This window comes from Mytilus trossulus, unplaced genomic scaffold (assembly GCF_036588685.1).
Source record: "Mytilus trossulus isolate FHL-02 unplaced genomic scaffold, PNRI_Mtr1.1.1.hap1 h1tg000050l__unscaffolded, whole genome shotgun sequence".
NCBI classification, from domain to species: Eukaryota; Metazoa; Mollusca; class Bivalvia; order Mytilida; family Mytilidae; genus Mytilus; species Mytilus trossulus.
The window spans coordinates 2,111,099-2,135,656 of NW_026963292.1; the positions used below are offsets into that span (position 1 = coordinate 2,111,099).

The 24,558-nt window shown below is 31.2% G+C and overlaps 1 long non-coding RNA gene across 1 annotated transcript; it reads left to right on the top strand.

Moving 5' to 3' along the window:
- Positions 1-1,390: 1,390 nt before the first annotated feature.
- LOC134699385 (uncharacterized) lies at positions 1,391-5,359 on the top strand. Its single transcript, XR_010103567.1, has 3 exons — positions 1,391-1,440; positions 3,923-4,053; positions 5,240-5,359. It is a non-coding gene; the product is annotated as an uncharacterized LOC134699385 (long non-coding RNA).
- Positions 5,360-24,558: the final 19,199 nt, after the last annotated feature.

A 24,558-nucleotide genomic window follows, 5' to 3' on the forward strand; every position in this document is an offset into this window, starting at 1 on the left:
AGAAGTAAAAAAGTCTCTTATAGGGGTGAATTCAGTAAATAAATATACGTCATCAGGGACCGCCCTTTTAGGGGAAAGCTTTCTGTATAACACTGAAGTTATTTGCTTTTTTGATTGGCAGATATAAATGTTTGTAATAAATATTTTTTGGTAGATGGATCAAAGCTAGAGTTGGGGAAAAAAATGCTGAAAGTATTTTTCCCCCCTTCAGGCTTGAAAAGTAATGGGGGTCAGTATAGGAATTCTACCTTGTTTGTAAACAAGGCCATGTGAATGCCAACAAAATGCTGGATGACCCTATGTTTTTATTGTTGCAAAAGATAGGGCTACACTTGTACTTTCATGAATGATATATGAAAGATTTTAATTTCTAAAGGTAAATCAGGTATAAATTTATGTTCACACATAGATTAGCATTAAAGTCAATGGGAGATTTTTTACTGAATTTACCCCTCCAGATGAATAAAGTAACAAATCGATTTAAGCGCATTCGTTATCAACCAAAATTTAAAAATAGATCATGGAAACATTCACCGTCTTAATAGTAGAAAATTGCAGTTGTTACCAAATATAGATTTTTTTTTTCAAATTCCAGCTTTATTTTTAGTCACGGTTGCATTTAAACTATAAATATAATTTCCCGTTGTTTCGACGATAAATGTTTTTTTTTAATTATATCTATAAATTTTTGATAGTTTTAAAAAAAGTTTAACAGTACATAACTGAAAAATATTAACATGTTCAGTGCAATAAAAATGATAAACATAGTAAAGGTTTTCAAACTTAGAAGTTACAAGAAGTATTTTCAGTAGGAGATTTTTCTAGTTTGATTTTAAAGTACCTTATCCATGTAATCAGCTCCTTCATTCGTAATGGTTTATATTTTGAGACAATTGAATGGCGTACAACGAAAGCATTATTTGTTTCATTATTATTTTATAATGGATACTATCTAGTTTTAATTTTTATGAATTGTGCATTTATTACTTTCATTGAATAAACTAGGTTTACATATTCAACAATGAGTTTTTCTCTGTGTTATTTTTTTCTACAAAAGAATACTATTGGCTTCAGTTATTTCCTTGTTGAAAATGATTTTATCTACACGTATCGATATCTAATCGTGACTTTATGAAATCTATTTTGGGCTGGAAATTTACAATACATTATCTGTTTAACGTTTTTATGGAATATATTTCCGCCAGAAAATATATCCCTGTGTGATTAAGACAAGGCTGATGATATAATTAAGCAATGTTTTTAATAAAAATGACGAAATGAAATGAAATAAATAAAACTGTCATGAGACATAAAAAATATATTTTCTTTGCTTATTTAATGACTGTCGCCAAACTGCTATGATAGGGCGTAGGAATACTACTGCCACATATTTACTTCATTTAAGGAAGATATATCTAAGAGAAACGACATGATTCCAAGGTAAGCAAGAATATGCGCAAAATCTAACGGAATTAATAACCTTATAACACAAATAGTGGTTCCGTAATGAATAAAATTAAATGTAGAGTAATTTGATTATATTGATATTCTTATAACGATGGGATCAAATATAGTTTCCTGCAATGTAATCCTCCTTTACTTACCTCTGTATAAACAATAGGAGCTCAGCTATTAAAGTATGCATTGGCACTCACACCACATCTTCCTATATCTATTGTTTGTAATGAAAACGAATTATTAAACAGCGAAGAGCAACATTTCAACTTTACATTTTATTTACATAGATACGATAGGGACTTAATAAAGTATCAATATCATTAATTTTGTCTATTATATGCAAATAGGGCTATTAGCAATTCGAAGTTTGATTCCTATTGTCCTTTTTGTGCACTTGTTGTTTTTAGAGAACAAACATAGCCCTAGTTATTATACGAAACATCAATGCAAGCACAACTTATATATTATGTTAATTTCCTGCACTGTGAATTTATGTAGACAGGTGTCATCTTTAATTAGAAAGCTAAATAACTTATTGATTTTTCAGATTTTTTTTTTGTGTTTTTAAATGTTACCATTGCATTATAAATCATCTTTATTATACTCCCGTTTTGAAAAGGGTGGGCGGGTATACTATTTAACCGTCCGTTTGTCTCATGAATATTTTCGTCACAATTGTCTCAGGAACTACAATACAATGATTTCTGAAATTTGGTTTCAGGATTTATATAAGTCAGCTATACCGTGTGATGCATATTCAGATCCATCACTCACTCTACAACTTCTTGTTTATCGAACACTTGCATATTTTTACACTATTTAAATTATCCACTTGTGGCGGGAGTATAATCAATGAGCAGTAGCTCATGAGGTTCCGAGTTCAGAATGGTCGTTGTGACATGTCTGAGGTATGCTTTTTCTGTGATACGAACTTGCATAAAAAGATTTGAGATATGTTTGTTTGAAATAAACTTATCATTATCATTAAAGTTGTTATTGATACTTGAGATATGGCGTCATATCCCGCAGTGTAGATTGCCATTCAATTCAATAACTTCTTCCAGATCGCGCAGACAACAAGTTAGAGGAGGAGGTTATCAAAAGTTATATCTGATTTTTTTATTTATATATTATTATACTTTACGTTAAAATGAATATTCGGAAGTCACCTTGACCTCATTAAGTTTTGGACAGAAAAATCAATAATCAGCTGATTGCATTTTATAGCTATCGACAACAAAGGACTAATTAATAAAGGTTTTGATTGAATTGTTTTACAAAATAATATGGTTAGATGGCTTCCGCTAAATGTCACATAAAGAATTTATTTTCCACTTCAAATTTGCGACGCACATGTTTTAAGCAAACTTTTGACGTCTCTTCTCCTTTTAACTAAAGTTTAGAAAACTTTCTTTATCCTATGACTTTAATATAGGTAATTGATTACGGATACTACTTTTAAGTCGGTTGAGTGACACACGTGTTTCAAGCATAGTTTTACGTCTCAACTGTATTTTTTACGATGGTCAAGAAATTAAAACTGTCGTTATGAAGAAATCTATCCAAAAGGTTGGGAACAGTCCCACGAATGAGAGTAGCCTTTCAATGTAACGACTACTCAGTGACAAGTTGTGATTATTGTTAGTCCATCTTTAGTTTCATATGTTTTGTAGGCTTTTATTTTTCTCTCTCAATTTTTTTTCATGGCGTTATCAGTTTGTCGTCGCCTTATGAGATTGCATATTATAAGTTATATGCTTCACTACTGACTCCGTACGGATCCAAAGAAGGTTAGCAAAATTCAGAGGGGGTGAGGCCGGAGGCCGATTCCCCTATGGATTTTACTCACCCTCTATTGTCCGTAGGGGGTCAGTAGTTGACCGTATAACAAATTTATCGCACGCTGGACTTTTTCTGCTGCGTTTTGTTAAAAAATAAAGAATGAAACACAACAACATTAATAGATGACGTCACCATTACGCGTCATAAACCGCCTATGAAATTTACTTACCCCATACGGTCCCATAGGGGGTGACGGCGTTAAACCAATCACAACGCGATATTTTACGCGCGGTGCGATAAAACTTGATATCTTCCATAATCTAAAATTAATTTAAAAATGATCAGAAGAGCGCAAATTTACGGTATATGAAATGAACTATTGTATTCCAGCTGCTAACTTGTTTGAATCAATCCGGATTTCGGAGTTTAGAATTTCTGGTATGTTTGCTAACCTCGTGCATTCCATCCTCCAACTAGTGTGTATAATAAGTAATAAAACCACAGGTGATAGCTATAGGTTGTGATAGAATTTACATACTAGTGAAAGTACTTTAAATATTATACTACCATCAAAACTAAGAAGTTATTGTTACATACACACTAACAAACATAACCGACGTTCATCTATGTCGAAATCATACTTTTGTGTACACTTAATTATTTCAAATTATTTATATTCCAGTTAATGTGTTCAACAGCAATGCACAAGGCAGCCCTCTCAAGCAGCAATACATAAACAAAGAAAATGTAATATAGAAGATATTATATCTTGCTTACATGGATTCATATAAATAGATATGAACGAATCGGCAGGTATGTAGTTTTATGAACTTATTTTCTCATAATTCTTAGAGTGAATGAGACAAATCATTGTTGTAAATACATTTTCAAAACTCCCGTACGTCCGCAGCGTTTTATTGATCTAGCTTATTATGGAAAGCCCAAAATACAGCATTTGAAAGCCAGGAATGTGTAAAAAAAAAGTAGACGTGTAATTGTTGTTTTAATCATGACCTTGCTTATATTTTTTGCTATCGATTTATGAAATTCAAACACCGGTATACTATTGTAGCCTTTATTTATATCATACTTTCACGAACGCAACAAATGAATTTAATATAAATTTAATACTCAAAAAGAAAACAAATATGTACTGTAAATTCAGAAATTATTGCGTACACTTATTATTGCGATTTTGTCATTTTAAACTTGAATGCGATTTTAATTTTTCCGTGCTTAATTCAGTTAAAATATTACAAAATGCGAGTTTTAATTATTGCGTTTACAACTCTGTCGCATTATTCGCAATAATAAAAACCTCGCAATAATTTCTGAATTTACAGTAACCAAAATCTGTCATTAGCATTCAAATAATATGACATGGTTAATTACCAATGAAACAATCTCCAAAATATGAAACAGAAAAGATGCCAGTGAAGGTTACTGCACGATTTAGTATATTTCCACCATGTCAAACTTCAACAGACGAAAGAATTACAAAAAAAATTCTAAAACAAAGGCAAACTATATATCAAATGACAACGCAGAAGAAAAAAACAACACTAACAGTTTTATCTGTCAAGTCGTTATTTATGATAGTAGTATTCATCAGTATAAAAAAGGATAATAATAATCAAAACCAAGGAATAAACAAAGACTCACAAAACCAAAGGACATTTACATCAACAGTACAATAATAAATAAGAAATAAGAAACAATATGAACTCCACTAAAAACGGGAGTGAAATGAATGAAGTTCTGGTAACAATACAAGAAGCCATGATTTAGGCCGGAAGGTTGTAAAAAACAAAGTATTCCAAACACTAAGTACCATTGACGAAAAACGTTCATCCCTTGCAATTTGTAGATTATTTGTACTTTTATATTTATATTTATATATATTTCTTTTATGAGAGTCAAAACAAATTTCTATTACATACTAGGACAGCTTAAACGCGTAGAATTCTGAAAATGCTCTACATACCCTTCTTTTTTGTAGCTTTAGGATCAAACATTGTTTGTTTGAGTTGCTTGAGAGAAAATACAATATGGGACCCTGGAGATCGAGATTTCATGGAAAAGGCAGGATGTATCCAATACAAGAATGTACATATAAGGAATCAAAAGGTAACATATGATTACACTGACACAATCAATTTAAAAAACATTTTCAACAGAAAATAATGGCTTTAGAGAAAGTTATTTTGGTTTCAATAGGGGAAAACAATGATTTCAGAATTGGTCTTTGGTTACCATGTTGATATACGCGTACCAGCTGAAATACTAGCAATTATTTCAAATTGCAATTACTAATTACTGAAACGGCATATACATGTAGAATCATTAGGTGCTTTTATGATCGAACGATTGTTACCTGAAGAATAGATTATCAATCGAACGTAGAATACCCATTGCCGACCGATTGAAGAAATAGTCCAACTTTTAAAAAAAAAGAAGATAAAAATAAGCTAAGGAAGAGACGAATAATACTTTCTTAAGGATAGTTTCGAACAAACTTTACGATCAAAATGATAGCATCAAGTTTAACAGTTTTATTTATTGACAATATATTTGTTAAGTTTGGAAGACTTATTTTTCAACAGATAATCTGAATGCATATTGGTACAAAATTTGTCCCACTGCTTGATGACTTGTTCCCTAAATCATATAAATTACATTACATACGTTAGGTTTAAGATAAAGAGTGAAACAACTGTCTTTATCCTTAAATTTCACTTACCACTATAACGATGGTGTCCTAAAATTTAACTTTCAAAGTTTGATGACAACTACCAAATAAACTTGCAATAACGGATATAACAGATACAACTCAGTTTGCCCCAAATTGGATTTACATCTCAAAAATGAGGATCAGTTCAGAATTTTCCTGTCTTACTAAATACAAGGGTTTGTATAAGTGTTCCTTAAACTGTTATTGTTATCTCCATAATGATCCGACGCTTCCTGGTGAAAGTAGCAATAATACTTGAAATTTTTTCACGTGAAAATTCTTTTGATCATTTTTTAAGGTCATAAATAGTATACTAAATACTGGATATGTACTTGTAAGAGCGACACAGCGAGTGCTTGTCGTTCGGAGAACTATGGTTGAACTCAGGAAAATACGAGTTATTGTACGGTTATTTGTGTAGATGCAATAATGAAATCTCATTTCAAATATTTTGCTTCCGTTTTGAATAAACCGATTTGGACACAAAATTACATATAACGTGTATAAAAAGTGTATACATCCTAAAAATATCTCTTTTCAGAGAAAAGGACTGACAACTAGATCAAGTTTTGGCACTAGCTTCTTACAAAACATATCAGGTATTTATGATTTTTAAAAACGCACATGGCAAGTTATCTTAACAAATTATTAAAAAAGATAACCAGACAAGTAAATAGATTTTACAGAAACAAATAAATTTCTACAGTCAACACCCAATTATAAAGAGAAAAGATAAAACTAAAAAGAAAATACACATTAAAAAAATACAAGGAATTCATAAATGAAAATATTAGTTTATAAAGTTTGCATAATAAAAACACTTTCTGGATTAAACTTTATAAGCAATGCTCAAACAAATAAGATTTGAATAACATGAATAAAGACGTGTAAGAACTTTGAGATTCAGACATGGGACTTGCTCAATCAATGAATATAACACTTTATGAATATTCCTGCCGTCCGAATCGTTTTTCTTGATTTATCTTCACCATCAAAACATTTGGACATCAACAGTTGTATACATGTCACAACAGTTAAAAGATGACAAACAGGGACCTCTTAATGATAACAAAGTTTACATAAGTTAGATCTGTAATTCCGTAGGAATTTATAAATGTCTAAATAACATGTTTACAAATGCATCACGTAATAAAACCCAGCTTGCCCAGTTGCGTGTGGTTCTGCAATTAACATTCATTTTTCGAATATAAGGTATTTACCATCGAAACTACGTTGTATTCATGTCGTCTCATTGAATTGCATTTGAACACTAATTGAATAATTGGATTGTTGATTTTTTGCTTCCTTTGACTTGTTGCTAAAAACATCTTACGGCATTACTGCATATTTCATGTATCACTTTGTAATTATGATTTTTTATATTACTTAAGTTTCAACACTATATGGCATTGACGAGAAACGGAAAAAGATACACTGCATATCACTTTGCAGCATACAAGATTGGTCATATCACGAACCTACAGATGCGTGCATGAGGTATAACTTCAGCATTCCAATGAAGATGAGAAGAAAAGTCGGGGGTGTTGCTTGTGCGGTTGCTTGTCAGGTGCTTGTTCACTAGGCCGGTATTTTTGGTTTGGCATTTCGCGGCCGCGAATGTCAGATTAGAAATACTGTGCTAAACATACGTGAAATTTGCAAAGCATCTCATAGAATAGATCAGAGATTTTTCAAAAATTCCAGTCAAAGTGCAAATGCCTTTAACAATGTATATTTGAATCAACTGCCATTTAAACTTAATGCATATTATAATTCATTCTATTGTTATAAAGACCTTGTTTTAATTCCAAAATATTCAAAAGATATTGTATGTAAAGGTAACAAACTAGTTATTGTCGAAGAATGTTGCCAGCGGATATGTTGTTTAGGGAATAACCTAGTGATTGTTCTACAGCATGGCAGAATAATTTACTGTTATGGTAACTTTCTTGTACTTTGTAGTTTAAATTGTATTAAAACAATCCTCAAAAATAATTTTATTCAAATGACTGTCCTTGTTTAGTCTTGCAAAAAAGATCATTCGGTATATGTTTCAGACCACCGATTCAAAATCCTTTTTGGAATGACTGTAATATTGTTTCTGTCTTTGAAGAAATAACATGAAAAAAGGTTATGCACACCGAATAACCGGCGTAGCTGATTACTATAAAGTGTGCACCACATTTTTGTTGTTATTTCAAATAGAAAGAAAAAATATTAGTCATTCCTAATAATCTTATTCTAAATTCCATTTTAAACCAGCATACATCACGAAAAGACATTGATGACGTCAAGTTCAGAACACTGTCAGTCAATCAGAAGACGCGTTACATCCACATTAAATTATTTCTAATTTACATTTTGTTTTCAGTTTTAACAGTTTTTTCAATTACTTCACAGACACCAGTTATATCTGGAAGGTATAACCTGAATTGTACTTGTAACTCCTTTCTTCTTGCCTACTCTCAACCTATGTTAAAGTCTTGTAATAAAGCATTACCATTTGGCAGCTAAGCATAACTTAAAATAAACCTGGTTTTCTGAAAGTACGTTTTGAAGGCAAAAATCCAAAAGTTTGTATGCAAGCTCATAGACTTTTGGATCAAATGGATCTAAATATTTTTCTCTTTCAACAAAAAAATCATTTTATTAACTTGAATATGGATACTTTTATCACTGCTCTAAATTGTCTTGTGTGGATCGGTGGTCCTTCAGATATAACCGGATATCGGTAATGCGGATTCAATTGGTAATACAAATCAAAATTGTTTATTGCTAGCAAATCATAACTGCAGTTATAACAGCAGTACACGATTGCAAAACAACCGACTGTTTAAAAAAAAGTTATTTTGTATTGTTATCTATTTTATAATGATGTAAAGGATATTCTTAGTTAATGAATAGTAAAAATGTTAAAAGCTCTACTTTCATTTTCATTTTATCTATTTATATGAAAATATCAAATTGTGGCAAGTAAGGGAAATGATTAAATATATATTGATATGATGTGACATTTTACACATTTATAAGGATGATCTTGAAAAACTCGTGATCACTTGACTAGGTTGTGCCGAACTAGATTATCATATCCATTACAAAATTCATTTTTAGCATGACAGTTTGCATGCAGGTTCGGCACAACCTAGTTTATATCGTATACTGATATATAACCAGCATAAGAAGTAGACTATGGTTGCCAATTTTAATCCTGATGATGATAAAAATTGTGATGAAAAAAATATTTAAAAAAATAAAAAACATGAAAAAAAAAATTCAAAAAGAGAAGAAAAAAAGATGGGGAAAAAAATCATAAAAAAGAAAAAAAAGAAGGAAAAAAAAAAAAAATATCATCATTCATCGACATTATAAAAAATAATAAAAATAGAAAGAAAAAAAAAAAAGAAAAAGCTTATCAGGATTGTATTGGCTTACTATTTTCTGCTGTCTTTTTCACAGGCAACTGTCAAGAGACCTCCATAGCGACCTCTCGATTTGACCACGTTATTTGTTTTGGATATGACGTAAAGGCTTGCTTGTTAAAGGCATCCTACGTCGCAAATAGCCAAAACATTAATACTGGTCCAGCGAAGAGGTTACTCCAAATATGAAAGAAATGTTTAAGTCAAAATGAAATTAAAGGCTGCAACAAGTGTCAAAAAAAAGTAAGAATAAGTCAAGTTTTATAACATTTCAGACTTGTGAAATGGGAAAATGCTTCAGTCATAAAAACGTAAAGAAGAAAAGCACCAAACAAACTTTAGAACAGTTAGTTGGATACGAATTATCATTATTGAGATATGACTTTTATTAAGTAAACAAGTAAAGTGGCCACAAAATGATATTTTTGAAGATAAATGGCACCAATTCTTTCATATTTGTAGCGTTTGTTTTTTATGACATGTATTGTTTGAGACATTTGTGTCTTTGAATACATGTGATTTTGATATCGCTATTTACTGGTGCCTAATATTCCACCATGATGTTATATTAGGACCCAGTCATTATTCAAAATATGTGTTATATGCTTGTAATTTATGAACAGTGTGTATTGTAAATAAAATGCAGCTATTTTAATGATGAATTACTTATTGCGTTAATAATATTTCTTCCTTTCAATGCTAGAGTTAGTATTGTTATAAATATGTGTTTTTATGAATATTTATACTGATAATGTTAATGGCATGCAACTATATTGTAATGATGCAATATCTGCAATAGGATCATGACTATGTATTTATTTGATATTGTTATTAAATATTGTAAAAAATAACGTTGTATGTTTTGTTACACATTAACAGTTTCACCACATGTTACAACTGTTTGCAACTGTCTCAAATCAGGATTCTGATGCGCAGTATTTGTCGTTTGTTGATGTGTTGTATATGTGTTTCTCGTTTCTCGTTTTTATATAGATTATACAGTTGGTTTTCATGTTTAAATAGTTATACACTAGTAATTTATGAGGACCTTTATAGCTTGCTGTTCAGTGGGAGCCAAAGCTCCGTGTTGAAGACCGTACTTTGATCTATAATGGTTTACTTTTATAGATTGTGAAAGAGGAATGAAAGATACCATAGGGACAGTCAAACTCCTAAATCGAAAATAACTGACAACGTCATGGCTAAACCGAAAAAGACAAACATACAAACAATAGTACACATGACACAACATAGAAAACTAAAGAATAAATTACTCGATTCCCACCAAAAACTAGGGGTGATCTCAGGTGCTCCGAAAGGGTAAGCAGATCCTGCTCCATAAGTGACTTAAATGGTGAGTTGTCTCACTGGTACTCATACCACAATTATAGTCTACAATTGTTCCGTTTAAAATATTTTTTTGTTTAGGAACAGTACTTCAAAAAGAGTGGCTGCCCTTTCTGCTGCTATTAGGCAAAGCTTTAGGAATACTATGTCTGCCTACATGCAAAAAACAACCGCTTAATACTGCACTCGGGTTAAATATACATAATGTATAAACTGTTGTATTGTTCGTGGTGGAACACTTAGTACACACTGTCTTTCTCTCTGTTACACTGTCTGTCAAGTACAAGATTAAGGCTTTTATTTTAGATAGCTAACAAGGAAGTTAAGGACACATATAATCTTGTACACATGCTTATTATTAAGTTAAAGTTCCAAATTAAATCATATACGAAAGACGGATTTGACCCCGTTTGCAAAGGTAGCTGACCAGAGAAATTTCATCGTATGAAATTAGAAATATTCCTAGCTTTAAGATTTTGTTTAACTTAATTTAACAAAAATAATTAATCACATATTTATATACTAAGTACATATATTTTATTATATATTAACTCATAAATTGAAAATAAACTGAAAACGCCATGGCTTTAATGTATAACGTTTTGTATTGTCCGTGGTGGAGCACTTAGTACACAATGATATTTTAAGAAGGTTATAATATTCAAGGTAAAAAGGTCTAGACATGATTATAGGTGATAAGCCTTTATACATCTTGTGTTTCTGTGATTATTATCCCATCAACCTTGTATGTCTCTTTTTGTCGTATAACCAATTTTGCAATATAATTGGACCATACACAAGTGTCATAAAAGTGGTTAGTCTAATAGATCTGAACATAGCTTTGTCAAAGACGTTCGGTCTTTTAGATCTATAGTTGCGTGCATGTTGTCAATCATACATATCTACTAATTGTATATTAAATTCATCCTATCACATATTAAGCAGACATATAGTTATTTGGTTATGTAAGCAGTTGAATAATCAAAGATGATTAATCACTTATGGTTATGCAAACTTCGGAATACTTTCAATCGTTTAATAATGATAATTTATTGAGCATGCGCATGCCTTTTCCCAATTGTTGTGTCGACCAATCTAGTTTTTGCACGTAAACATATTTATCTCCCAGTAAAACAGTTCATTTACAAAATTTGATATGACCTATATAAAATTAAAATAAAATGAGAATGGAAATGGGGAATGTATATGCATATGCTGAATACCACAATGCGAGTAAACAAATTAACAGTATTTCGGAAGACCCTCTTTCACCGCGGACAGATTTTTTGTCAATCTAATGGACAATTCTCTAGTCCAACAAACAGATGATCAAGCAATGCACCGTTGTTGGTACTGACTTGTGGTGAAGCTTAGGTGTCCAATACAAACAAGGTAAGTCATCCAGTTTGTTATTTAATGAAATGTTCATTGAAGCAATGAAAGACTTATGATTCGCCAAAATCTCATTCTTGTCAAATGATATATTTTTGTATATGGAACTACCCGAGTGCTTAACTATTTATTCCTAAATATAATTATTTTACAAGAAACTCGTAGTAGTACATTTCACATACAAATATCAAAAATTTGAAGCTCTGTCCGCAGAAACAACATCATACTTATTGTCTCATCATGAAGAGATGATAGACATTTCCCAGCCTCTTTGTCTCTAAAAACGGACTTTGGTCGATCATTTACAATTTTGTTTTAATTAAAGAAAGCGATGTTTTATCAGAGACCAATTAAGATGGCTAGATGAAAAAACTTGTATGCAAATGTTGGTCAAAATTCGCCATGAGATCAAAACTGTACAGTGCCTTAGTAACTACATATTAGCTAATCTGCATCCAATAGGTCAGGCAAACAAGCACTACAGCATTAAAACAATATTTTATATAAATAAGTTGATATACATTTTAGAAGAAAAGATGCAATATAATTATCAAAAGCTATAAAAAAATAACTTATTCATTATTTATCATTGAATTCTAGAAAAAGTATGATGAATCATTTTACAGTCTACTTATACATGTTACAAAACAGGTGTCTAAACAGAATAAAAACATCGAAGATTAAGTGTACTATTTAGTTGCCATCTATTTAAACTGTTTTATATCTTATTATATTACACATTTAAATAAGGAGTTGTGATATGATTGTACAGGAGACAATGTTTTTTACCAAAGACCTGAGAACAAAATATAATCAAACTACTGGTACGGCCTTCATCAATTCATACCGTAAATTATATGCTATATATGTCTTAATGATTAAATATGAAATAATTGAGAAGAGACAACCAATGGTGGTATATTTGATAAAACCAACATAGTAAAACATGACCTACAGCAACAAACGACAAACATTGGATTATTCATATTTTTTAATTTAAAACTGCTGATTTTCTATCTTATAGGGTTTGTCCATACAAAATATGCAGGATTATTAACTACGATTCTTGTTCAAAGTAGGAATGTCGAAACAACTAGTAGAATCAGTACGGGGGATTTGTCATAGTTTGGTTATGTTGCTCATAATTTGGTTCACTGTTTTTGAACAACAATCGAATATTAATTGAAAAATAGGAGTTATTATCTGAGAAAGGTTAGGAAGATAAATTGCGCCTGGTAAATAGCTTAACATACAGCATTTTGTTAATTGAAGAAAGTTTCTGAAAAAGATCGCCACTTTTGCAAATAATTATTTATTAATAAAATTTCAGGATCATGATTTGGATTAGTAATGTCTTCGATGGTACATGTTCGATATCATATTCAGTTTTATAATTCATACATCAAAACACACGAAATAGCGTTATTGGGATAAATAATTAAATGAACAAAATGATACAATTATTTAAATAATTTAAACCTAAAGCGCTGTTAATTAAAGTGATCCATAAAACAACACCGATGATAATAAATTCTTTGAATTCGATATGTTTTCACATGGTTAATGTCAAACTCGAAACACAAATGTCATGAAATTCCATATAGGTATGAAAATAAACTGTTTAGGCAAAGTATGAAATTGTCGGTCATTAGTTGTTTATACCCACATTCTGCCTTAAGATAACAAAAACAAATCAAATGAACACCACGGGATATGTTGATAACCTTACATATTATCTACGCCGATATTTTCGTATACAAAATCGACTTCAGTCTATCCTCCTGCAAATCTTTTATGTATAAATGTTCAGGTAGGTTTTTATATCATATAGGTCTATTATATTTTACGGTGAATATCATTAGAGAAATGTAATTAGGGTTTCTTTAAAAAGAATATATTCATAGATCAGTAGATGAAACTAACATAATAAAGATACCATTGTAGAAAAATTCATTCAAGACTTAGAGATCGGTACTAATCATTATGTTATACCTATAGGTGAAAAATCAAATTTCGTTGGTACAGAAATTTACTTAAATTCTGTTACAAGTTCATTTTATAGCAACTCCATCCCTTTTCATGTAATTATAACCATTGGAATGGACGATAAATACCATGCAACCAGTTTTGCTACTTATAAGTAATTAGGATTTCATTTTATTTTTAAATCCATCATGCCAAACATAAACATACACGAATAGTAAATTCATTTAGAAATGAACGACGATAATGCAACCGGTCTTATCGTGTTACTGTCAATTCTTGTTACAGACTATTTTGGCTCACAAATCAGTAGATTTTAAATGCACTCAAATATTAACTGCCACAGTAAGATTTCATGCATTACAAAACATATATTAATCACAGGAATCGCTTGAAAGTGTTAAACGGAAATACTTGTCATACTAATTAAAATATATTCCCCAATATTCATGCAATAACCCTTTTTTATTGTAAAGCAATGCAATACTTCAAAGTAAAGATTTAATGCACTAGTGCAATATTGTAATTTATTGCACGCTAACTTTTGGTTATTTTCTGTGGGAAATATTATATTGCTTTGCAAAATTCATGACGTCATCAACGACAAAATCTCAGTTTAAACCAATTTTTATTTTCAAATATTATATTGCTATACAATAAAAGAGTTATTGCATGCATATTTGGGGAATATTGTCCCTCGTAGAACATACACTGCACTCGCAAGCTCGTGCAATATAAAATTCTACTCGGGACAATATTCCTCAATATTCATGCAATAACTCTATCATGTCTATAATATAAAACATGTATTGACATTATGAAGATCATTGGGACAAATGCATAAAATGATGAACCTGGTTCTGAAATAAAAGTAGAATGCATTTGATATAACTAGGTTACTATCTAACAAATCAAGTAATGAAAATATAACCAGATTAGACAGATGCAAGAATTACAGAAATATGTATGATCAAATATAGCGCAGGAGAGCGTTTCAAAGCTTCTTTATATAAAGAGGATATCAATATTAGCCAGCTAAGGTTTTTAAAGTAATTAAAAAATTGGCATGTTTTCTTAAAATATATAGTGTATATTGCATGACTAACAAATAAGATAGAACGCCTTAAATTACATCAAAACTCATCACAGTAAACGTTATCTGGACTTTCTACTTGTACTTGTACGCATAATCTTAAGTAAATTATAATTTTTAGATAGCGGCTTGCAACAACTGTAAGCGTTATCTTTCACAATAAACAATATCGACCCACGTTGTCCTTGTTATGTTATGATATCTTATCCTATGTGATTACAATTAGTAGTCAGACATAACAAATTAAGAGAGGTGAAGACTCTGGTAATACCAAAAAAACAAAGCTGATGAATCAAATATGGTCTTTACTACGAAGGACCGGAAAAGGACAATCAAGATTGTAAAGCCCCATATTGAAGGAACCAAATAACTTAATAAAACCTACCAACGTTGTTTTTAATAAAATACAAATAATGCTGTTAAATATATCATTATATTTTACAAACAACTAAAGTGCACCGAACACTTTGGTTGAAGGGGTAAAATATTTGAAATTTCATTTTTAACTCCAATTGTCAAATATACATATTTAACTTCGAATGGAGTTGGTTGTCGTTGTCGTTGTGTTTTTTTTTAATTTGAAATAATCTCCTTGGTCTTTTACTAAACTTTTTACTTATTCAAACGAAACTGTTACAAATACTTCTGTTCATGTAAGTAAAAGCCCAGTGTTAACTATAGTTTAATAGGTCATATTCGGGTTAAAGGAATAGAATTTTTGGAAAATTCCTTTTAAAACATTATTATTATCCGTCGTCATCTGTAATTTGCATTACGGTCAACTAACAAACTTGTTATAGCGTCCGTAAAAGTGATCCAGCAAATGTATTTAAAATATATATGGAGAAGGTCATGTATACGGTAAATGGTGCATTTAGAAAAAAAATGTATCGAGTAGTGTTTCGCCAAAATTCATCGTTGTATGTTTTATTCATAGCCAAACGATGTAAAATTGTTTGATCACATGTAAAATAACATGTATAAGCCCTTGATACAGCTAAAACATAATTTGATTGGACATAAAAAATAAAAATAATAAACTTCTGTTTGTTTTTCATGTTTATTATTGCCTGCCTAGATTTGTTTATTGATTTTAAATTTCATTTTTTTCAGGATGTGAATTTAAAACAAAAGATACTTGCAGATGGTCTTTCATGGACCAATACCATTAGGATTGGGAGGAGCAGCTGTAACAATACTTTATATTTTTGATGTGTCGCATATTCTTCTTGTTATCTCTTGCCTATTATTGATACATGCTTTATCGAAATTGTGGCAGAAGAAACCGACTGTCAAATTGAAAGCAGAAGACAATAAAAATACAAACATAGTCATGGAGGTTGGTTTAACAGACTACACAAACAGAACATAAGTTTTACTTAAAAGATTTGTAATTTGTTTAATTCTGGCTAATAAGTATTTCTGTAAAGTTATGTAAACTCACATTGTCAAATAATTTTCTTCTAGAAAAAAATAAACCATTAAAAAAATTAAAAAATTCAAAGGGCAATGTCCTTATGAAATTGCAAAACAAAATGCATCAAAAGAATAGAAAACAACAGTCCAGTTCCGCACTTGATACATGCATAGTGTAGAGAATGGTGGGATAACTCTGATGTAAAAGCTAGCTCGACTTTTCACTTATCTTATAGTCGCTTTAACTCCAATTGAACAACAATTTCTGAACAAAACAAACAGATATTATACTAAAACAGTTAATTTTTTAAATTTGTTTTGTAAACAAAAATTTTCTTTTTAAATTATCAACTTGTAACATTGCATTCGGAAAAAAATAACGTTATCTAATTTTATGATAAGGACACTTTTTGACTGAGGTCAAATTAAATGTCATTATATTGTTTTACTATCGCATATTGCAACACCATAAAGAAATCAAATCAACGCAACATACAAAAAAAACCGAGCGAATTGCATGGAAAAAAGGTACACAATATGTGACATAACACGATCAGCTAAATCACAGACACACCAACTATTTTTATATCCAAAGATCTACGACTGACAGTATCAATCAACATATTCGTGATAATGTACGTAAACATCGTTTGTAGTATCAATTTGTTTTTCTACTATCAAAATTGTGGCAATCTTCTATATATACTTCTTGTCAAATAGTTCATGTTCACTGTTTCCTTTGACGTTATTGTGTTGAACTCTCATTAGAAAATTAGATGAATATGAAGTTATGCGTCTCTAACATTAGTTAATATAAATTTAATAATTGGTTTTAGAATATTTCTGATGGTAAGATGTCTGAAAATTCAACTTGCAGTGTAACAGAAGAATCGGTAGATAGTGACTTCGTAGGTAAAAATCATATAACTATATTTCCTTATGCCTAATCATTTTTTTACGTTTCAGGTTTGTATGTATAGTGAACATTGTATAATCACACTAAAGTATTTAAATTACATTCAGTATACTGTTTTGATCCGTTTATTTTATATCACGCTGGTACAAAGTTTGGAAAATTATATTTTTCTGTTAAGTTATGACCGAGTGTAGTGAACGTGAAGAAGAGGAAAAGAAAATTTTGTATCAGAAAGAAATTATTCCTTCATTGGTAGTCGTGCCGCGTCAATTGTGAATTTGATGGTCATAAAATGAGATATCGTAGCATCGCACAACCAAACCGGTTCATAATTGTGTATCATAACTGACAACGGAAAAGCTTCAAACGAATTACTTGACATATCTCTTTAGAAATGTAACGGTCCGTTGCAATTTCCCAACGTTGTTCCCAATTTCGCATACCAACAACTGTTAAATATACCATAACAGACGCTTGCCTAACAAAGAGAAATTAATTAAAGGACAACATAAAAAGTTCATTGTAGGATGAAAAAAATAATTCATATAGTTTTTTCAATTATCCCCTTACCCCAACCCCTCTTAACTTAATTTGGGAAAAAATTATTAATTAATAAAGATATATATAAATCGAGGTCAACTAAACAAAACTAACCAATGTTACCCCCCCCCCCCCCCCACAAAAAAAATAAAAAAAATAAAAAAAATAAAAAAATAACTCTTTGAATTAAGTTTTTTTTTATCCTTCATTGATTTTTTGATAAAAATCCGCTGTTTCATTCAATACTGATACAGATATGTATAGTTTTATTCATACCTGTATAGATAACTCTCCGATCCTTCAATTCGCTCTTATAGTTATTGATAACATTTTTGATAAACATTTTAATATCTTAGTGGAAGCAATAACCTCAGCATTATACAACAGGACCTATAAAAATGATTATATGAATGGTTTATTAGTTTAAACACAATTCATGCGTTTCAATATACTGATGGATATTGCAGTAGGACATTATAAAGCAACCAACAATCAATCAAGCAATCATATTCGAGTATGTTATATAATATATTTATTATTTGTATTACTGTAAAATACTTCTGGCTGATTTTCGGAATTTTGTTGTAAAAATAAGATCGTTAGTTGTAACGTTCTATTTTTTCACAGTTGATATGTTGGGCCTTCTAAAGCTGACAATACGGCATGATTTTTTTTTATAATTGTTGAAAATCATACTGATACCAATTTTAGACTATGTCGTCATCATATAAACTCTTTTTGATAGTTTTGTACACCGAAAAAGTGATGAGATATTATGACTTTATATCTCACGGTTTAACCTTTTGAACATTCTTTCCAATCTCAAATGAGTTTCACATGTTCAAATGTAAACGTAAAGAAGAACCTTTAATAAGGCCTTAAAATAACCAATCACACTTTCCTTTATATTTTTCAGTTTTAAATCTGTTATACATTATAAATGTATATGTATTTAAAAAAAAAAGTTATACAAGAATTCGATCAAAGCACATAACACCATCAAATAATATAATAACCATAATTTATTGAATTCGCGGTTTATAGAAACAAGTTTAATAGATCTTGGTTAAACTCTTGTTGAGTTTTGTCCTAGAATCTATGCAACTTTGTTTAATGTTGACTCTAGAAATACATGATAGACCTGGTATTTTTTTTAACTGGTTGCTTGTTTGAAACATATTATTAATTTTATGAAAAACTAACTAAATGTGTTTTGTATTGACCAATAACCTAAATTAAATTGAAAAGGGAAACGTAAACATTTTGGTCCTAGCGAATGCAATGTTTCAGATTGCGATTAAAATACACGTTCAATTAATTGTTTATATTAAAAATTGGAACTGTCAATTGTCATTTTGAAGCCGAATGAATAAAACGTTTGTATTAACTCTTCAGAAAACGCACATGACTATCCATACGAACAGAATCCTTTGCCAAATGAAGAAAACATACAACTGAAACAAGATTCAAAGATACCTGAAGTGACTCCTTGGAAAGAAAATGAAACCGATGAATATCATAATGGCGGCAAAGGTTCTATTTCAAATGATATGGTAAGATTCATTTTATTATGAAATATAAAAGAGATGATTTCTTAATTATCCATATTTTCCCTTATATTTGTTGGAAGTTCTTCTTACAAATGAGCAATACATGGCCCTCGGGGAAAACAATAGAAATAAAAATATCGTTCATATATAATATATACAATCTTGTATTAAAATTACATGACGAGGTTTAAAATCAAGTATAAAAGCACAAAGTCTGTATTCCTGCTTTTGTCAGGAAGCGTGAGCAGTGATGAAAATTCAATTTGTATTTTGAGAAACATCAGAAATTATAGTTTTCAATATTTCGTCAAAAGATCTTCAAATAGTATGCTTTGTTTAAAGTCTGCATTTGTTAAAGCATGTTATCCCGTAACTGTAACTATGACTGGTCAAACAAAAAATCTTTTACAAAGGGTATACAGTTACTTATTATTTTAACAACCACCAATAAATGGTCATACTGAAACATTCAACTTTTTTCTCTTATATTTTATATTTTATTGTTTAACTAAATTTTACAAGTGGCGTTCAACTCATTTGTCAACTTCTACAAACATTCTTACACATGTAAAATACGTACACTTTGTTTTTGTTTGTTTATGTAATACTATGCTAAGTTTCGTTCTTATCTGACGAGTCAAGCCTTTGCAGCTTATTTTATCTATTTCTTCTCCCATGTTCTTATACCCCACTTTAAACATTATGTTAAGGATTTAGCGTTGAAAAACACGTTTAAAACCACCTTTACCTTTTTGTGCCTGTCCGTGTTATTTAAATTTCTTTTCGTTGAGACTTGGGGTTTTTCCCCTGTGATACTATTTATAAGTTCAAGGTTGGTTAGTAAGAGTAGTTGTATAACAAGTTCTTGTTTTGGTTATAAATATAGATGGGTAAAATATGTTCGTGAAATACTTTGGCGGTTTAAAAGGTGGGGTCCCGTTATATTATATAAAGGAAATTTGCGGGTGTCATTTATCGAAAGTGCTCGCTCACAGTAACTACGACAGTTTTTGCAGTTTATTGTGTGTCATAAGAATGTGTACATATATATGATTATGAATTGTTTAATTATAGTCCATTTAAATGTATTGGACAAATGTGTTTGTATTTATAATATGTTGGGTTATTATGTTATTAAACATTGCTTACTAGAAAACAAAAACGAAGTTACTGCGAGCAACTAAACCTATATCTAGAGTTTTGTTTTATTTATTATACCAAGGATTTAGTAAAGAAATGTTATAAATTCGGACGAGCATGGCGAGGGAGAATTTAACAAAGTCTCTATTTCATTGATTTCCATAAATCAAAATTATATTTTTTGTTTATTTTATTTTTGTTTTTCCCGGTTGTCCAATGTCTTTTTTGTGAATCACCTTCTTTTATTGTCTCCTGTATAATATCGATTTTCTTATTGCCAAAAATGTGAACGTTTACATTAAGCTATTTTGTTTTATTTCTTTTGTGGGTTGTTTTACATCGCGCATCCACGTCTGAATTAAGGAGTTATTTGTATATTGTAACGACTATATACTGTATACATGATTCAGATACATCCTGGTGTATCGAAACAAAATATAATTAAAAAATAAACTGGTATTGTTTAAGAGATTGCAGTATAAAAGATAATTTAAAAGTATTTGATCTAAAAATTAGACAGTTGGACGGACAAACAGGCCCATTAAACATAGCAATGTTAATGCCCGCGTCACATTGTCTCGATTCTTACGCCGATGGCAACACGATTATGGAAATTTCCTCAATCGTGACTTATCGTATCCAGATCGGGCTATTCGTAGTGCCATCTCTAACCACCGTAGAACCATCGGTCACTTTTTCTAGCCTTCGGGGAAAACTTCCGGAAAGGTTCTAAATTTTTTAACATGTTAAAAAATCCCCGAAGAAGCGGCCGATGTTGAGGGTTCGTATCACCATCCTCACCATCGTAATATCACCGGGAATGCATCGTGGAATATCGTATTGCATTCGTTTTTCCATCATTTCCATCGGGCAGTTTTGACATAACGATGTCTACACGAAGGAATCACGAAGCTACCCAAAGGTCTTACGATAGCAACACGACTTCGAAGACCTCGTAATCCCGTCGTGTTGCCATCGAATAAAAGTACGAAGGCAACAAGATGGAACTACGATGGCAATAAATCCAGCTAAATGTAAGTTAATTTTCGCGATAAAATACATTTAAAGTACCATGCGCGATATGCACTGGCCAGTCTAACACGACAGTTACGAAAGACGTTCACAAAACATGGAGCTCATATCATATGATTCTATGAGAACAAGAAAGGCGACAGCGTTGTTTCTATTAATTCACATGGATCAATAAGAGCAGCTATTACAGGCTCAGGATTTACTTTTACAAGTTAGATATTATTTTTTGTCAATTTTTCATATCAAGTAACATGATGAAAATCATTCAGTAACTGGAAATACCTTCAATATTGTCTTTAGAACCAGCAGGTAAAGAAACGAGCAACCAATTTCCTTTGTATTATGCTATTTCAAATAGAAAAAACAAGTCCATCTGCATGACCTTGATCTTTGGCCTTGAACGTAAACAATGTCAGATCATTACAAGGAGGAACAATATACCAAATGTGGTTAAAAATCATTTGAAGTATATTGGTTTTAGAGTGTCCACAAGGTTGATACTGCCTTGTATTACAACTGCCACTGTGACCTTGACCTTTCAACTTTAAAGTCAATAGCGCTTAAGATATTCTTAACGAGTAACACCATTCCAAGTTTTGAGCATTTTGGGTCTAGAGTGTGTATAACAATTTTATCTAGACGCAACTTACATGTAGTAAGTGAGGGGATAATAAACTAAGTTTTATAAGAATTAGACAAAAAGATCGATTTCCCACCATGCAAGGCAGACTTGTACAGAAACGATATGTTGTCGAAATTCTGTTCGAATAATTTAAATGCATCGTAAGCTGTACGCGACGTCTTTTAGACATCGTGCGGCCATCGAGCCGGCATCGTTATCCATCTTGTAGCCTTCGTGACCCATCGTGAGATGTGAAGCTTAAATACCCGTCTTCGTTCAATCTTTGTATGTTCATTTGTTTTGCTATCGTATTTTATTTTGGCACCATCGAATAGACTTTGTTACTCATCGTACTTGCTTCGGTCATGTTTTGGTATTTAAAGGCGATCTGGACCAACTTCGTACGAACTTACAATTTTCTTATTCGGGTGTCCATCGTATATAAAAATCGGGACAGTGTGACACGAGCATAACGAATGTCAAACATTTCATTCACCTTTGTTGTTTTATCAGCGTGCATCGAATTAAAGAATTCGACTTCAATTTGCGGATTTTATCACTTGCTCAATTTCATTGGAAAATAAAGCGAAATTTGACACTTGTGTTACCGGCTATTGATCTGCAAAATTTCAGAAACAAAAGAAACAAAGAGAAAACACTTACTTCTCTGGTTGGCTTACAGATGCAACGAAACTGCATTTAGTTGTCGAAAAATGGATGCTTTAATTTCAGTACGCGGGGAAGAGATGTGACTTCTGGAAAGTTTGGTTAAATTAGAATTGAATAAAGAAACTTTAAACAATCATTCGATCGAATTTTTCATAATCTGTTGATGTTTGATTTGCATCTCATGTGTATGGGATATAGCGTTTTCCGATTTATCTAGTTTCGCTACTTTTCTCTGCAAATGTAGCAATAATAGTTGTTCTTTTTTACTATTGTTAAAAAAAGTTTTTTTTGTGATGTTTCAATACAACACAGGTAAGTGTTTGTAGTTTGTATAAAATTGGGATTCATGTGACACATGTGTGAGTATGTTCTGGAGTCATATACCATAAACACCGAGTTTATTGTGCATTCGTCTATTACGTGTGTCACATGCATAATCTACACTTTAACACGTCCATACTTCTTGATGATACAAGTACAAAATGATTACATTAAAACTAACAAAACTCAAAATGAAACTTACAAAGCTTTGAAATTCATTTTTTTTCAACATATCAAAAAAGTGTATAATTAATATTTTCCATAGCAAATAAGAATTGGTATACTAGAAAGGCTCCCCTAATCATGCAACTATGTGCTGCTTATAGTGATTATACAACAAGAGTATTATATTTACAAGAAGGACTAAAGATACCAGAGGGACAATCAAACTCATAAATCGAAAATAAACTGACGACACCATAGTTTTAATAAAAAGACAAATAGAAAAACAACAGTACAATAAAACAACATAGAAAACCAAATAATAAGCAACACGAACCCCACCAAAACCTGGGGCCGAACCCATGTGCTCCGGAATGGGAAGCAGATCCTGCTTCACCTGTGTCACCCGTCGTGTTGCTTAAGTGATAACAAATCCGGTAAATAATCAAATTCGGTAGGTCATATTCATCAAAGGGAAGGGAATGTAGTAACGACGTAAAAACATTTCCGATATCATTTGTGAAACGGTTATTCCATAACGATCAACTAACTCGTGATGGCGTCTGTACAATTTACGAAGGCATGATTTCAACTTCACTATTTAAATCCTTTCTTCAACAGATTCCTTGTGAGCAACAACCCTCTATCAAAAAAATCATGATAGGAAATACAAGCAAGGGAATATCGTATCAATTTGGGAGATATATACATAGTATGCAGGTGCTGCTGGAATGTTGCTATTTAGAAATAGAAAGTTCACAATTGGAAAGCTGAAATCATCTCTTTTGTCGTAACGATTTGTTTTCAACCGACCTTCATTGTCAATTTCTCGGTGTAAGTCAAAATATGAGGCCGACTTAACTATATATGTTGTATCCTTTATCTCTAGTTCGATGGGATAGATGCATTCAACATATATAATCATTGAATTGTGAATTATTTAGTGAAAGAACATCATAGCGGAAGTAGAGTTAAAGGATATTGC